Source organism: Pteropus alecto, unplaced genomic scaffold (genome assembly GCF_000325575.1).
Source record: "Pteropus alecto unplaced genomic scaffold, ASM32557v1 scaffold14, whole genome shotgun sequence".
NCBI lineage: Eukaryota > Metazoa > Chordata > Mammalia > Chiroptera > Pteropodidae > Pteropus > Pteropus alecto.
The window spans coordinates 2262722-2280414 of NW_006436810.1; the positions used below are offsets into that span (position 1 = coordinate 2262722).

At 33.4% G+C, this 17693-nt stretch overlaps 2 pseudogenes; both read right to left on the minus strand.

Moving 5' to 3' along the window:
* Positions 1-4642: 4642 nt before the first annotated feature.
* LOC112481317 lies at positions 4643-4761 on the minus strand (annotated as a pseudogene).
* Positions 4762-16036: 11275 nt separating this feature from the next.
* LOC102883397 lies at positions 16037-16717 on the minus strand (annotated as a pseudogene).
* Between the last annotated feature and the right edge of the window lie 976 nt (positions 16718-17693).

Consider the following 17693-nt stretch of genomic DNA (forward strand, 5'->3'; position numbering starts at 1 on the left):
AAGACAGATTCATGATTTTTTCAGGAGCTATGGACAAAGGAAAGGAGGTAGCTGTTTTACATAAAAGGGTGACGTGGACCGATAGAATTATTTTGTGCCTTCACTGTGGTTGTGGCCATATGAATCTCCACATATGATAAAATTGCATAGAACTAAATACACACGCATATACACACAATTGAGTGCATGTGAAACTGATGAAATTTGAATAAGATCAGTGCATTGTATCAATATCTATTTCTTGGTTGTAATATTATAATACAGTTAAGTTAAAAAAGATATTACCATTGAGGGACATTGAATGAAGGATATATAAGATCTCTCTGTATTAATCCTTTCAACTTCTTGTGAATCTACATTTATCTCAAAATAAAAGTTAAATATATGTATATGTATGTATGTATGTATGTGAAGTATATGTATGTATACATATATAGAGAGATAGATAGATATAGACATAGATAATGTGTGTGTGTCTATATATTCAGAGATTGTGTGTGTGTGTGTATTCAGAGAATATACACACACACATTATCTATATCTATACCTATTTTATATATTTGTATATTTAACATATTTTATATATTCTCTGAATATATAAAAATTGGAAGGCAAAAATTAGAGAGCATGAATATAGACAGTACCTAGATAGAACTTTGCCACAAAAGAATCTTGAGAGGTGAGAGAGGACAATTTCAGAGACTGGCTTTAGATGATAACGTAAATAGCTTATATATCATGCTAGATTGGGAAACAGTGCATAAAAAGCAATCAATGCATTTCAAAACATTACAAAACATTACAAAACAATGAGAATGCAATATATTATTAAATGTAGAAAATAATTTGATAAAATTAAACGAGCTTTCATGATTAAAACTTCCAGCAAACTAGGACTATAAGGGAGCTACTTCAACTACCTCAATTTTAACAAGTAGACCTACAGAATGTTGATTGCTAACAACCTGCTTAATGATGAAATATTGAGTGTTCTTCCCTAAGATTGGAGTAAAATAACGATAATTCAGTATCTTTTTTTTTCTGTTTATAATTGTACTGGAAGACCTAGCTCATACATTAAGATGTGTGTGTGTGTGTGTGTGTGTGTGTGTGTGTTCTTTAACTATTATTCACTACTTCTATTTTTAATAAGAAAGAATACCTCTATTTAATTTATTACAGCTGTAATATACAAATACATCAACTTATGTTGTATCCTTTTCAACATTAAACAAAACCATACTTAAAAGTACAAAACCTGCAAAAATACCAACTTTTATTATATCATTATCCACATTAATAATACAGTACATCTTTGTGATCACTTTACTAGACACCTAGATCTGGATCTGCAACCATATATAAGCCAGCACCAAGAATATGCTATAAATATTTAACAATCTTCCTCATCATTAGAAAGCTAAAAGCCATTCTCCTAAACTCTTCTATTTTTTTTGGCATTCCAGAAAGCATAAAAGCAAATAAGAAAAGGCAGTTTGGCCTCCATAAGTCTTCACAGATTAAGGCCAAGTTAACTCAGACCCCAGTTCTTATTTAAGATGGTGATATCTAACCTTCCCATGGGTATGAGCTATAGAAAGTTAGCATATAACAACTATAAAAGAGCCTCCTGGAATTCAGCCAAGTATGCTAGAGCCTGGAAGTGATGATGCTTATTATAAATGTTCCTAGACAATCTCAAGGACTCATGATCAGTAGGAAATCCCAGCAACTTCTGATTAGTGGTCCAGATTCCAGGCAATGGAAGCAGACATCATATAAAGACATTCTGGAGAACAATAGAATAGATGGAATAATTCACATTTGGAAGTAAAAAGAATCCTTGAAAATAGGCTATTTTTTAAGTTGAATACATGAAATAACAATGGAGCATATCTCTTGTTCAAGGTCAGAGACAAAAGATAGCTGAGACAAGAATCAGATTTTCTCCTGCCCAGTTCAAAATTCTGCCCTTGATAACATAGTGCCAGTAATCACCATGCAAAAATCCATATGTAGGTGCATATAATCATCTCAGGAAATATTTGACATGTTCTAATGGTAGTTGTGTCTTCATTCATGAGTTTTCTGTTCCATAAAATATTGAAGAGGGACCAGGTGCTGCATTCAGATGAAAGATTTGAGCAGAATCATATCATCACAGATCATCCAACCTGGAATGCAGTAAAGTGGAGAACTAGTACAGTTTTGAATGAGTAACTAGCTGATGGAGCAGGACCATGTGGAATGGCAATTTTCATTTGAATGCAGCAATGAAGTGCTTTGGCCTCCAGTTAAAACATGTTGGAACATATTCACATTATAGTTATCACTTCAGCTTGAAGGAAATTAGAACCCATTCAATGAATGATTGATAAATTGGCTGAAATTTATTTTTGGAATGTCAGGAATCTAAAGAGACTAACATTAACCATTGTACAGAACATATATTTTTTTCTATCCCCTTTCATTACATTTATAGGTTGAAGTGAACAGTTTCATATTATGACTTTTGTGGGCTTTGGGCACTTTTGCCTTCCTTGACCCGTTCATCCACAAAAATATTAAAATTATGTTTTTAAAGTATATTGGCACAAAACGAATATATCAATAATATATTAAAACAATTTCTTTTACCTAAAAGTTTATTTTTTCTAATGAAATTTTTAAAAATAAAAACATTCTAATGAGCCCCTAAAATTATTGTGAGGCTGAAGCGATGTGTCTTCTGTTTTTAGCCAATAAGCTCCTCCATAGAAGACAGACATCCTTCTTTAGGAGCTGAAGAAATCACTTGTATTTCACAAATCAGAAGTGTAAGGAATGCCAACACTTGCTCAGATGTCTTGAATTTGTCATCAGTAGAAACATTTGATTCACCTATAAATGCAATTTTTCATATAAAAACAGGTTCTTAATAACCTCGCCATATTTAGAACTTAAAAGTGACTTTAAAAAAAGTAGAGATCGGTCAAAGAGTTTCACTCTTTTTCTCTACAGTCACACTTTATTTTGAGCATGAAAGCAGTTTACATTGCAAAAGTCAGATTTACCACTAACAAAATCAAAAACAGTACTTTGAAATAAATGTTATGTTAATGTATATTTTAAACACTTTCTTTTCTATAATGGGCTAATTTCATTTTATTGCATAGGACTCATGGAGGTGGAAAAGAAAAATTTTCTACATGTGAGGTTTTAGAAGAGAGTTAAACTAATTTTGCATCACTAGGCTGTCAACCATATACTTTCAGTGATTCTTGTGGACATGTCAGGATGAACAAGCAGAGATAATATCTTGATAGAATAAGACAAAGGAGAAATATGGAAGAGAAAAAATGGTGACTTGCTTTGTAGCCTATGATTGTTAATGTTTGATATTAATAATTAAGGTTTCCATTATGTTTGTTTATGTGACTTTCTCCTTTTTCTTTAAATAACTGCAACAATTACCTGTGAAATCATTATATATCAAAATTCACTGCTTGAAAACTTCCAGATACTAACAGATCTTTATGTAAAGTATATATAAACATGTCTAAGCTGTTTTCTTTTGTCTTTAGATTTATTATATCTGGGTATACTTATATGACTAAAAGAGAAAATGCCAGTAAATGTCTCCTTTATTTTTTTCTATTTTATATTATTTTCTATATTAAAATACTTTCATAGTCCTTGATAACATTTTCAATTGTACAGGGGGACATGATGTTGCATAAAATAATCTCTGGAGGTGTTTTGGCTTCTACTGTTATGGTAGCAGCTTCAAATTTCCCCAGCTGTCTGTCTCATAAAATATTTAACTGGAATCAGGTGCAGTAATATGTTGAACTTCTGGTTGAATGACACACAGTGATTCAATCCAGAACCCAATCATAGTCAATTTATTAAATTGAAGAGTGCTTTCAATCTTTCAGAGAAAGTCCATGACATAAATCCAGAGGATATGTACTCTAAATTTAGCTGTTTATTTGACCTTATCATGTCTGTTTTAAGACTACTTCTGGATTGGGTCATATGTGATAATCTCCCATTTTTGGCAATATATAAAGGGAAAACAAATCAATGGGGAAAGGATAAAATTGAAGTAGGAAACTACAGAATAAAATAAGTAAAAATGCATACCTCACAGAAGAAACACCAGTTAATATCTCAATTCAAGAACTTCCATTCTGTTTTGTTTTTCTATCCTCATGGCTAATGTTACCAATATCATTACGATGTAGTTCTTATAAAAAAGGCATTTTTTGCTTCTCATTACATCATCTATAAGAAATATTTTTCTGCAAATTTTTGAAATTTCAATATTGAGAAACATAACAAATTCCATGCCACACTTACAACATGAAAGTGCTTCTCACCATAATCACCGTACAACCTACTAGTGGGATAATTGAATAGTTTTGGTGTTTAAAGTATGGTCCATATGTGTAAAAGCAGAAATGATAAATATTTAAAATAAAAAAAAAATTAGCTCTGTCCCATGTCAGGTGAAATTTATATTTCCGATCTTCTTATGGAAAGGAGAAATGTGGATATCTAATATTTTTTTTTTTTTTTTTTAGGCGCAGCAACCCTTGGTTGACCTCACAGATTGCAAGGTCCTCATCAGTTTACAATCCTTTATTTTTTTCATTTTTTATGCCTACAGCACCTGGTCTTACTAGGTAGTATCCCATCCAAGTACTAACCAGGCCTGACCCTGCTTAGCTTTTGAGATCAGACAGGATTGGGCTTGTTCAGGGTAGTATGGCAGTAGACTGGATACCTAATTTTTTAGTGCTGATATTTCCCACTTGTACTAGGGGTGCTTTCTTTCTGATTTAGTATTCAATAATTTAGTTTATTGTTTAATAAACTTGGATTTACCAGTAGTTGGTTTTTATCAATTGGTATCCATTCTATCCCTAAAGATTTTTTGTGTATTTTTGTTTGTTTTACATTTCCAGTTGTGCCTCTAAAAATATGTGGAGTTCATCCTCAGAATCTGAAATCTTCGAAAGCTACAAGAAAGGAAAGTTTGCTGTAATTTCATGAAAGCAGCGAAATACCCATTGAGTTTTTATTTGTCCATTCATCATTTCTTCAGAAAACTGCTACAATCACATCTTAGATCACCTTCTGGTTTAAAAAGAGAAAGGTTTGAATACTTGAGATCAATTACTGGCCTTAAACTGAAGAACTCCTTGAGCATTACCCTCCAGAGCAATATTAGTCTTGAATAGTTGACATAATTCTGAAAAAAAAAAAAAAAAAGATTGTGTTTGGAGGTGTTTTTGGAGTACATAGCTTTACATTTTTATTTGAGTTTTGATACTCTGATTTTGATTAGAATTGGTATCAGATCTTGCTACTGGCCATTAGACCCAGTTGGATAATCCTAGATATTACAAAAAACTTGGAGGCCATATGGCCCAGTTCAGGAGCAAAATTAAACATGGTCTCCACTATATATTTAGCAATTAATTACCCAGGCTCTGTTTGTATAATCAACATGACAGTGAATACAATCCTATCTTAATGGTTAAATATTAACACCTCAGTGATAACAGCTAGATAGATGTTTAACTACTCACACCCTTACCATTACCACCACTGTGGAACACCCAAAAGATTGAATCGAAGGCCCTCAAACTATAGAGAAAGAAAAGCGGGGATGGCAGGGGATAAAAAGCCCCACTGCCTTCTCTCCCTGGAAAAACAAGAAAAGGAATATTGCAGGACATAAACGTCCCTAAATTAGTTTTATATATGTGTGTGTGTGTGTGTGTGTATACATACACATTTGGTATACACGCGCACACACACACACACATACACATATATATTTTTTTCAAACTATGAACAAGTCTTAGAAATGAAATGAGAATTTGATGTAATTTAAATGTCTTAATAAAAAAGGCATTTATTACAGAAAATTAGTGGGAGAAAAAATAGTATTTAACATCGGTAGAAGAGGATTATTAGATGCCCTGGAACTGAATAATTCAAAACATTAGAAAAAAGGATAGAAAGAGGATGTAGGAATTCCTATAATCTGACTAATTAACTTTAAGTTATAATGAGAATTTAATATAAGTTTAGTATTAATTAGTAATTAATATTTGTATATCTATGTGTGTATGTACATATATGTATATGATGTGTATGTCTCTTTATACTTAAAGAAAACTCTGGAAAATTACATATTTCTTATTCATTGAAGTAATCTGTTAATTTAAATGATTTGTTATATTTTTAAATTTCTGAAATGAATGTCCAATTTAGTTCTTTCTGATCTGGATAGTTTCCAATTGACACTTCCACCAAAATTCTGATACTCTGAGTTTATTCACAGGTCAGTTATTCAGCGTCCTATGAAAGCGTGACAAATCTTATTACTGTCTGTGTCTTTCCTTGGATCTATTAAGGAATTAGGAAATTTATTAACTCCACAGTAGTTCTCCATGTAGGAGAGAGAAACACCAATATGTACATTTCACTAGAATTCAAAGACCAAGGAAATCCAGGAGAGAACTGCCTAAGGACTGTGCCTATGGAACAAATTCAGGACATTCTCCCAGAACAAAAAAATATAACTAGCCTGTTTCTGTTATTATTTTGAATCAGCTACAAGTTATTGAAACACATCTAAAACTCAAGACTAAGATCCTTAAATAATTGATATGTTGTTTATAGAGGAGAAAGATATGGAAGATTAAGGTTTTTAAGAGTATACATTACAAACAAAAGATCAATCAAAAGAGTTATATTTATTAAGATTTTAAATACTTCACTCTATTCTCTTCTTGCTTGAATGTACAAGAATAGTACACCATGAATAATTAGAACCTGTTATGGGTTCTCACTGACTTCAGCCAGTTTTGTCTGTTGTGAATTTTGATAGCCTTTTCTCCTAGGGTATCAAGCAATTATACCCTTCACTAGGCAGTTGAATAATTTAGCATCTTCTTTTGTTATACTGAGTAATCATAAATGTAAAGAGGAACAGAATCATAGTCCTCTAATCTACTCTCCTGCACAATGTAATTTTTAAAAAAACATATTGGGAAAATGGTGATCCAGCTTTTACTTAAATACTTCAGTGAGAGGTAGTTCATTCCTAACAAAGCAACACAGTCCCTAACTGAATGTTTTTAACTTTCTAATGTTAGACCTGATGTAGAACTGAAGCATGTTTTCATGTTAACGTTAGACTGAAGCATGTTTTCATGTTAAGTCCCCATCTAAGAACTTCAGAAGGTAGACATGATAACCATTCAGATGTCTAAAGGCAGCTATCAGTTTCCCTTCTATATTATATCTCTTTTCCAATTCTTACAGAAATTCTAGATGTGGTAGTTCCTGGCATCCCTATGTTTCATATTCTCCTCTAGATGAGCTCTAATGAGTAACTTGGTTATAAAATATGCCTGCCTGCAAGAATAGAAACATTTCACAAGCTAGTACTGTTTAATAGAGAATATACATATTAGTGAAGGTTGATGAGAACAAAGAAGTAAGTTTTCATTTTGTTTCTGCCATTCACATTGTACTTGACTGTAGGAAAACTCCATATTATCCCAAAGATTCTAGAGAATTATTAAATTTATGATAAGGTATTATATTAAAGCTCTTTGACATTCAAGGATAAATCGTGTCAAATAGATACAAAGTAATGGTTGTAAAATAATGATTTCTATTCAGCTTCTAAAAGGAGTATTTAAAATGGTGTCAGCGAGTTGATATCAGTGTTCCTTTCAAGTATTACAGGAATCATAGCTAAATTTTTAGAAGCTCTGCTTTATAAATTCCTTGTCTAGGAGCCTAGCATATTCTGAAATTCTAAATGATACTTTCATTGATTGCTGCTTTAAATGTTAATTTCACTAGTTTTGCATTTCACATTTCTACCTCTTTTTGCTACTCCATGGCAAGTAATAATGCTGAACTCATTTACAATTTGTTGTTAACTTTATTAAAATTTCATGAAATGACAGTATAATTGTTTAAGCCATGGAGACAGTTTAGTTTAGTGGAGTTTCAGGATTTCTGATCAGATGAAATATCTCTGTAGAAATTCTTTGTGCTAAACAAAGACAACACCACACAATAAGTATAATGCATGTTTACATTGCTTTATATGCTATTCATTTTTTTAAGTAATATCTAAGAACAATCTCATATGAGCTCTATCTCACTAAAATAGAAAAACACTAGGAAAAGCCAATTAAGATTAATACAAGCTATTATCACTTTACAAATCACACATCCTTTACATGGCAGTTAAAGTGATATTCCTAATTACAAATCTGGTTATAAGCTCTCTGTACAAACCTCTGAAGAAAGTGTTTAGAGTCATGTCTATGGATATTTCACCTTCAGAGATGAAAAAGAATAGATGACAACTTTTATATAAAAAATTTCAGCAAGATTTTTTCCTGACTAAAAACAAAAGAAAAGTATTTATGGGTCCCAGTCCTGACATGTCCCAGGTCAGGCTGTGATCTAGGCTTGCGGCTAGGAATAGGACCCTGAATTTAGAATGTTACATTAGTGCAGTAGGGTGCCTGCACCTAAAATATGTAAACATAATTCAGCTTATTGTATCACTCATGTGAGGCTGGATGCCACTATTGTACTCTGATATATGTGGAGCCCAAGAGTCCTCTGGGAAGAAGGGGAGCACGAGAAGGGGAGCAGAAGAAGAGCAGAAGCAGAGGCACAATCCCCACAATAAAGTTGGTGCCTGTCGTTTCATTCTCATGTCAGCCCCTTGTGCATTCTTCCAACTGGGCATCTTACCACTGAAACCTTCCCTTCTCATCAGCTCAGTGCTGACAGTCATACTGAACTTCTTTCACTTAGAACAATTATAATAAATTTTGTACTACACAAGAATGTTTTTAACTTTGTTATTAATAACTATCCCAAGCAAGATAGAACAGATGAAACTACTGGAATTGTTGTGTACTTTTCTGAATGAATCTTCAGAGCAAAGAAGCCAATGAAAATTAAGGAATACAGACCATTGAAGCTGGATCTTGCTTGTTTGAAGAGGAGCAGGGAGAATTAGACACTATGAAATGTATTGATGTGCATATCTTACATGTTTGAGATCTTTGAAATAATTCCCATTCAAAGTAGCAACAAATATTGGGACACAGCAAATGTAAGACGAAGTCCATAGGTGTCACTTAAAGAATGTCCATGCTCTGCCACAACAATCTAGAGCAAAAATAGTAACATCATCATATTTTTCTACTTTGAATCCAATCTTGGGCCCAGGGTTGGAAGAGTCTGGGGAAAAAGCAAATTGTAACATTGCATGACAGGTTTTACTTAAATGCCTAATACTAAATGTGCTCAATTTCAACCTTCAATTCTTTTACCACCCTGGAAGTCATATGTAATAAACCTCTAGGAATGCTCTACGAGAGAATTCCTGGAACCTATAAATAGGCTACTTTTCCTGCAATAGGTTTTTGCAGGTTTGATAAAGTTAACAATCTTGAAATGAGAAGATTATCCTGGTCTTTACAAGTAAAAGAGAAAGGGAGAAGTTCAGAATCAGACACACCTGAGGATGCTACATTCTTGGCTTTAAAAATGGAGGAAAACGTACTTGACAGGGAATGCAGGAAGCGTTTAAAAATTGGAAAAAACAAAGAGACAGGTTTTCCCTTGTAGCTACCAGAAAAACAACAACAACAACAACAACAACAACAACAACAACAACAAACACATATAGCCCTGCAGACACCTTAATTGTAGCTCAGTGAAACCCATCTCGGACTTCTGACCTCCAAAATTGCAAGATAATAAATGTGTTATTTTAGGACATTAAGTTTATGATAATTTGTTATAGTAGCAATAAAAAACTAATATAATGGTATAACATTACTGGCAACATAAAATCCAAACTTCACACTATAACTTCAAAACCCCTTAGACCCCTATTGTACTAATTTCTTTATTTACATCTCTCAATACTCTTCAAAAAGCTCTTACCTCTAATTATAAACTACTTCCTATATATTTTTTTAAAATCCTGTACTTTTTAAAATTTAAACTTTATATTTTGAATTTGGGGTTTATATGGGGTTTAAGAAATACAGACAGTTCCCTTGTACCCTTTGCCCAGTTTCTTCACAATGCAACATCTTTCAGAATTATAGTTTAATATCACAAACAAGATATTGACATTGGTATGGTGTGGGACAAAACTCCCTGTTGAAGGTAGTAAATCAGAAAGATAAACTAGGGTGCTTGATAACCTTATAAGCTTCTAAACTAAACTACCCTGAAATTATCATACTGCTTCTAGCTGCTACTTATGTGAGATAATAAATCTTCTTATTATTAAAGCCGTATTTAGTTTCAACTTTTCTGTTAATTTTAACCAAAAGCATTATAAGTGTTTCAAGTTATAGCACTGTTTTAACCTAGCTCTTTAGTGCTGTTGTGCAAATAGACAATGCAAAACTGACATTCTGTAAAAATCAGTGCAGTTCAGAAATACTTGCCAGTGTCCCCAACATAAATTTTGGAAGCTGCCACTCCAACCTAACAACAACTAAAAACCTGAGCAAACTGGAAAATCAATTCTTTTTATATGCATAAGAGAACTGAGGTCACAGGGCAAACTATTGCCCAAAATTGAAGAGACCAATAGCTGAATACAGAGAATCGTAACTTACAAGAGCAGAAACCCAGAAGATGAAAATTCCAAAAGGATCAGTGCTGGTGGAGGGAAACCAGAACTGTAATTGATAAATTGCAGAAGGCTCAGTATAAACCACTCTAGAAGTGAAAAACTCCAGGAGACTCATTCATGAAGGGGGTTGGGGAGAACCCACACTTTTCTGGGCTTTACCTTGTAGACTTGTACCAAATTCCCACATTGAACTTTAGAGAAAAATCTCATCCTACTTACTACAGGATGAGTGGAAAAGGAACCATTTTGAAATACACCAGAGCATTCTGTTCTTCTATAAAAGGTCTGCCCTCAGGAGAAACTACTTAACCAGAAACTAATCTGCAGGTCTTTAATCAGAGATTAACTGATCTAAGGGAAGAAAAATACCCATTCTCCGACCTCAGATGGCTCTAGTCTTCCACGTGGTGAAAGGGAAATACCCGACCCCAGTCCAGTCTAGCCACGCTGTCCCACCTAAGGTGTTGTGTGTGTGGGGGGTGGGGGGAGGGCATGCTAAAAAACACTGGTGACATTCACAGTCCATAGGGACAGGCTAACTGAAAGGCAGAATTAATCATAGAACTATAGAATACTTCATCTCCCCCAGCATTGTACCACCACATTACTAAAGGCCTATTTATAACATTTTTTTCTAACTCAGTGTACCATGAAGATTTAGACATAGCAGGAATTATCAAACCTGAAATGTGAAACAACTATGATTAATATGCTAAGGTCTCTAATGGATAAAGTAGACAATATTCAACAATAAATGGGTCATATAAGCAGAGAGGTGGAAATCTGAAGAACCAAAAAGACAAACAAGAGTTCAGAAATATTGTTACACAAGTGAAGAATGCCTTATTTAGGCTTATTAGACTGAACACAGCTGAGGAAAAAATTGCTGAACTGGACAATATCTAAAGAGAAACTTCCGAAAATGAAAAACAAACAGAATAAAGAACTGAAAAAGAAAACAAACAAACAAACAAAAAAACACTACAGAATAGCCAAGAACATTGGACAACTGCAATAGGCATAACATTTGCATAATGGGAACACCAGAAGAAGAAAAAGAAAAAAACAGAAGAAATATTTGAAACAACTGTAACAGATAATTTTCCAAAGATTAATTCAGACACCAAAGAATAGATCCAGGAAACTCAGAGAATTCCAAGCAAGATAATTTTTTTAAAAAATTAAAAAAAAATACACATAAGTATATCATTTTTAAACAACAGAAAATCAAAGATTAAAAAAATTCTAAAAGAAAACCTTGCCCATAGAGGAGCAAAGATAAAAACATTAACTTCTCCTCAGAAAACATGTAAAAAGAGAACAGAGTGAAATATTTAAAGTTTTAAGAGAAAAAAATCCACAAACCTAGAATTCTATACCCTGAAAATGTATTCTTTAAAAATGAAGGAGAAATATAGACTTTCTCAGTAAAGCAAAAATTGAGAGAATGTGTTGCCATTAGACCTGTGTTGCAAGAAATATAAAAACAAGTTCTTCAGAAATAAGGAAAATTGCATAGGTCAGAAATCCAGTTCTATATAAAGAGCATTAGAAAAAATAATTGAATGTAAAATAAAACTTTTATTTTTTTTTTTATTTTTAACTGATCTAACAGGAAACAATTTGCCCAAAATAATAATAGTAACAATAAATTTGATCATGAATATTTATATACACATCTTATGTGTGTGTGTGTGTATATATATATATATATATGTTTATATATATGAAGATATATGCTTATGTATGCTTATGTATAAGTGAAATAAATTACAATGATACAAAGGACAGGAGGGAGAAATGAGGATTGATCTATTATAAAGTACTCACACTATTCTTAAAGTCGTATAGTGTTATTTGAAAGTATATATTGAAAATTCTAGAGCAACCACATACCAAAAAAAAGTAATAAAAAAAAAACAGGCAGTGTAAATGATATACTAAGAAAAGAGAAAAATAGAATCATATAAAACATTCAAAAAAAACAAAAAAGAGAAACTGTGTGAAAGGGAAAAAAGTAGGAATGAAGAACGAGGACAAATTAAGAATAGTAATGAATATGGTAGATATTAATCCAGTTATAGCAATAATCACTTTGAACATCAGTGGTCTAAATCCACCAGTTAAAAGACAGAGATTGTCAGAGTGAGCAAAAAACATGAGCCAACTATATGTTTTCTACAAAAAAAGAAAATGCACTTTAAATATAATGACACACACAGATTAAAAGCAAAAGGGATGGAGAAAGATACATAATATTAAGACTAATCAAAAAGATGTGGTATAGCTATATTAATTTTATGCAGAACAGACTTCAGACCAAGGAAAGTTATCAGAGATAAAGAAGATATCACAATCTTAATGAGTATGCACCTAAAAAGAGAGTATCAAACTACATGAGGCAAAAACTGATAGAACTGCAAGGAAATAGTTGAATCTACTATTATAATTGGACACTGAAACATCCCTCTATCATAAATGGACAACACAATAGAAAATCATTAAGGACATAATTGAACTCAATAATACCATCAATCAATTGGGCATAATGAATATCTAATACTGCTTCACCCAACAACAGCAGAATATACATTCTTTTCAAGATCACATGGAACATTCCCCAAGATGGGCCACATTCTGAGACATAAACACACCTTAACAAATTTAAAACAATAGAAATCTTATAATGTCTGCTTTCAAACCACAATAGAATTAAACTAGAAATTTATAATAAAAAGACAGTTGGACAATTGTAAAACAGTTATAAATTAAATAACATAAATAACACATGAGTCAAAAAAGAAATCTCAAGAGAAATTAAAAACATTTTGAACTAAATTTCAATGGAAACATAACTTATCAAAATCTGGGGGATGCAGTGAATGCAGAGCTTAGAGGAAATTCATAGTATTGAATGCATACATTGGAAAAGAAGAGAGACTTAAAATTAATCATCTAAGCTTCCCCCTAAGGACCTTAGGAAAATAAGAGCTAATTAATTTTAAGTAAGCAGAAGAAACTAAATAATAATTAGAGCTGGATCAATGAAACTACAGGCCAAAGAAAGTCAAGTTCTGAAACAAAAAGAACTTGTGCTTTGCAGGTTCAGAGATTGCATTAATCAATATTTAAATGGTAAAATAGACTTTCATACCTGGAGTAAACTCCAGTTGATCAGGGTCTATAATTTTATTCTTTGCTAGATTATATTTGCTAATATTTCATTGAAGATTCTTGTATCTAAGTTCACCATATATAGAATTTGCAGTTGACATCTTTCTTTCAGTACTTGAAAAATGTTGTGTCAATTTCTTTTGTCCTCTATGGTTTCAGGTGAGAAATCTGATTCACTCAATTCAAATTGTTGCCCCCCTATAAGTGATACACCTGCTGTAGTCATTACAGAGATGAAATTGAAACCCTATCCAAAACTTAGCTTAGATTTGGAGACTGATGGTCCCAGACATGCACCAAGAAGGTAAGAAAAGGTTTAGTCCTCATATAATATTTTCTGAAAAGCATGCGTTTCCCAAATATTATTCCTAATATCACTTGAGGTAAGCAGGAAAAGATTGGCTTGGATTTTATTCTGATTAGGGGTGTCAGCTTAGGTACCAGTTCCCTGCATGTGGGCCACATTTGGGCTGGTTTCAACTTCCCATCTGTACCAAAGCAGAGAACATCAAGACTTCTTATCCATTTGCTCAGAAGGACAAGAGGTGTGGTAAGGTTGAAAGCTGTCAGTGGTCAAACACACAAAGATGAGTCAGATTCTTTATCACGATGTTGTTTCCCTTTGGTTGCTTTCCCAATTTTCTCATTGCTTTTAGTTTTCAGATGTTTAATTATGTTGTATCTTGGTATGAGTTTCTTTGGGTTTGTCTAATCTGACATTCACGTACTTTCTTGAATCTATAACTATGTTGTTGTCGCTTTTACCACATTTGGAAAGTTTTCAGCCATTATTGTTTCAAATACTTTTTTCGATGCTTCGAAATATTTTATTTTCATTGCTTGCCAAATAGTCGATCATCAGAATGGTAACTCTCACATTATTCTGCTTGCAAGGAATAAACAGACTACTTTCATTATTTTATCTTTTAAACTGTCTTGCAAATAAGAGCAAACTAGGCCAGTTTTAAATTTAAGAAACAGAAACATTATTGGTACCTATTACACCTACACAATTTTTCATGTCCAGATCTACTGCAGGAGGTAATAATTATCTCCTTTTCAAAGATTGGGAAACTGAGGCTCTGAGATTATCGAAAATGATCAAACCACATGTTTAGCAAGAGGAACATTAGCATTAGAATCCAGATCTTACTTAAAAGTACGTGGTTTAATTTTTTTTTTTAAAGCCTTCCATTATAAATGTACTACTTGCTTATCAGGGAACATTCGGAACAGTAAGAGGAAGGAAGAAAATTAACTCATTATCCTGACTCCCAGGGCAATCACATCAACATGTTGGTACACTTTTTCCAGTCCTTTGCTGTGTATATTTTTAAATGTAAGTGTGAATACATGGCATATCAAAATAGAAGTATCAATATTTAAAAAATTGACATTTTCTGGTTTTAAAAAGAGAGCATACACATTATAGAAAACTTGGAAAATACAAAAATGTATAAAGAAAATTAAAACCATCTAGAATCCTATTAACTGAAAATAACCAGTTAATGTTTTCATATATCCCCTTAGTCTTTTTCTATCAATTTTCTTTTTTACATAGTTAAGTTCATAATATAAAAGGTTTTTAAGTATAGGTAACAAAGGTCTACATGGATGATGACAAAGAGGATATTGATGACAGAATTTACCACTCAAGTTATTCGACAGGTTTTCAAGAGGCAGAAAATAATCACTCATGTTCCCCATCCATTTATATGGTCATCAAAACACCTGTAAGTCTTAGAGGCTGTGCTAAATTTTCACTAAGGTGAACCCTGACATGGATTACCATGGCTTTTTTTTGCATCCAAATAGGTCTAAACAATTTTACATAAGGAGACTCCACGCATGAGGCTTTCAATACCACAAAAAAGCCTTTGTAGAAGAATGACAACAGCTGTAGTCTGATGAACAGATTTTAGTATAGTACAATGATAAATATATAATATGCCTTAAACATTGTACACACTTAAATTTACATAAAAGAGTTTTAGCAAGAAAACAAGTCATATGACAATGGCTCAAGAAAATTCTAAATGTTATAACAGACCAGATCTTATATTAATAAAATTCCAAAGAATTTATCTAAACTTAAAACAGAACTTCAGATGTACATAAAGTAATAAGCCTTTACAACATCTGTTAAGGAAAAGTGGCAAAGCGAGTTCACACATTACTGAAGGAAAAGAGCAAGAGCAAAAGAGAACTCCAGCTGGAATGTCGATTAAGTTCACAGAGGTTTCTCTTGATTGGAACACTTACGACACACTGAATGAAATCATCATATGAGAAATTCACAACACTTTGCTGAGTAGTATCCCGTCTTTGAAAATTGTCTGTTAGAGTTCGCAGTTTGAGGCAACAGACTATGTAGTTATTGAAGGTGATCTTTCTTTTGGTGCTGTATTGCTTTGCAACCAAATTCAAGGCCTAGGAACTCAACTGAAATCCCGCCGTTGTCAGGGCCTTCTGCAGTTCTTGAGGATCCACTGTTCTACGCCTATCTCTGTCAAAACTGGTGAAATGTTATCTCCATCTATTCAGTACAGACCAGAGTTCTTTAAATTCACTGAAACACATTGTGCCTGACATCTCTCTATCCAGCATCGAAACCATAAGCCAACACATATCCAGGTTAAAAGTTTGATATTCTCCAGCAATGACCAGCTGTGTCAGGCATCTCTGCAATTCATCAGCATCTATTTGCCCATCCTGTCCAGCTACTGCTTCAGAGTAACCATACAGTGGATCCTGAGTTTGTCTGGGAAACATACACCCTCCCAGAGGCCTCCCATACATGCCCCTGTAGTACATGCCGCTGGTGCCAGGGTGTCTGGGGTATGGCATCGTGCAGACTCTAATTATTTTTTCAGTCTCAATCTCTCATCTTATCTGCAAATTAGTGAAACAAAAGCTAGGCATCTGGTTATTTTCCCACAGGATTCTGGTACTCCTTTTCTTTTCCCCCCAATTTATTCTATTTTGGTCCATCCTCCAGTTCACTGATTCTATGACTTAGGTCACTCACACTAATCACCTCATTCATCCAAGTGGGGATCCATACTCAGTTCCCCTCGATCCCACTACCACCAAGGAGAAAGTAGGCAGAGGACTGACTCATATAGCTTTGTTGTTGTAGTGTGGGAATGGAAACTCAATTTCTTGCTGGCCCCTCCTCTCCAGGCTCATTTTACACACACAAAGGTTAAGGGAGAAAAGCTGAGTGCCAACTAGCCAACTTTTAATAACATTTTTGTTCATCTTATTGATAGCAAGCAGAGATGAAGACCTAGTTCTTCGTGGGACCTTATTCACTTGTTGGGGGTGGCGGGGAGACAACAGGAAACAGAATGCTATCAATACCTCACACCCTCGATTGCCTTATTTCAAGCAGTTTCCTCTACCAGAAATCTCTTCCCCTTTACGTTCATGTGGACAACTTTAGTTATCCCCACCAATAAGTCTCTTGAATTTTCAAGTTAAAAATTACCATCTTGGGAGTCTCATAGTATTTGTAACTCAGAATGTATTTTTTCTCTTTATATGTTTGTTTTTCCATTGACTATAAATATCTCAAGGATAGCTTCTCCAGCCATACGCCATATTAAGTGCTTACCATTGAACTGAACTGAGTGGATTTCTTGGATTGTAAACATTATATAAAGTTTGTTATTTCTTTTTATTCATAGTAAAATAGTTATAGGTTTATGCAAATTACAAAAAGAACCCTAAAATGTGGGGTAAAAGTAGGTGGTATAAAAATAACCATTTCCCCTTCACTAGTTTATCTCTGAGAATGGCCTAATTACCATCAAGTGAAAAT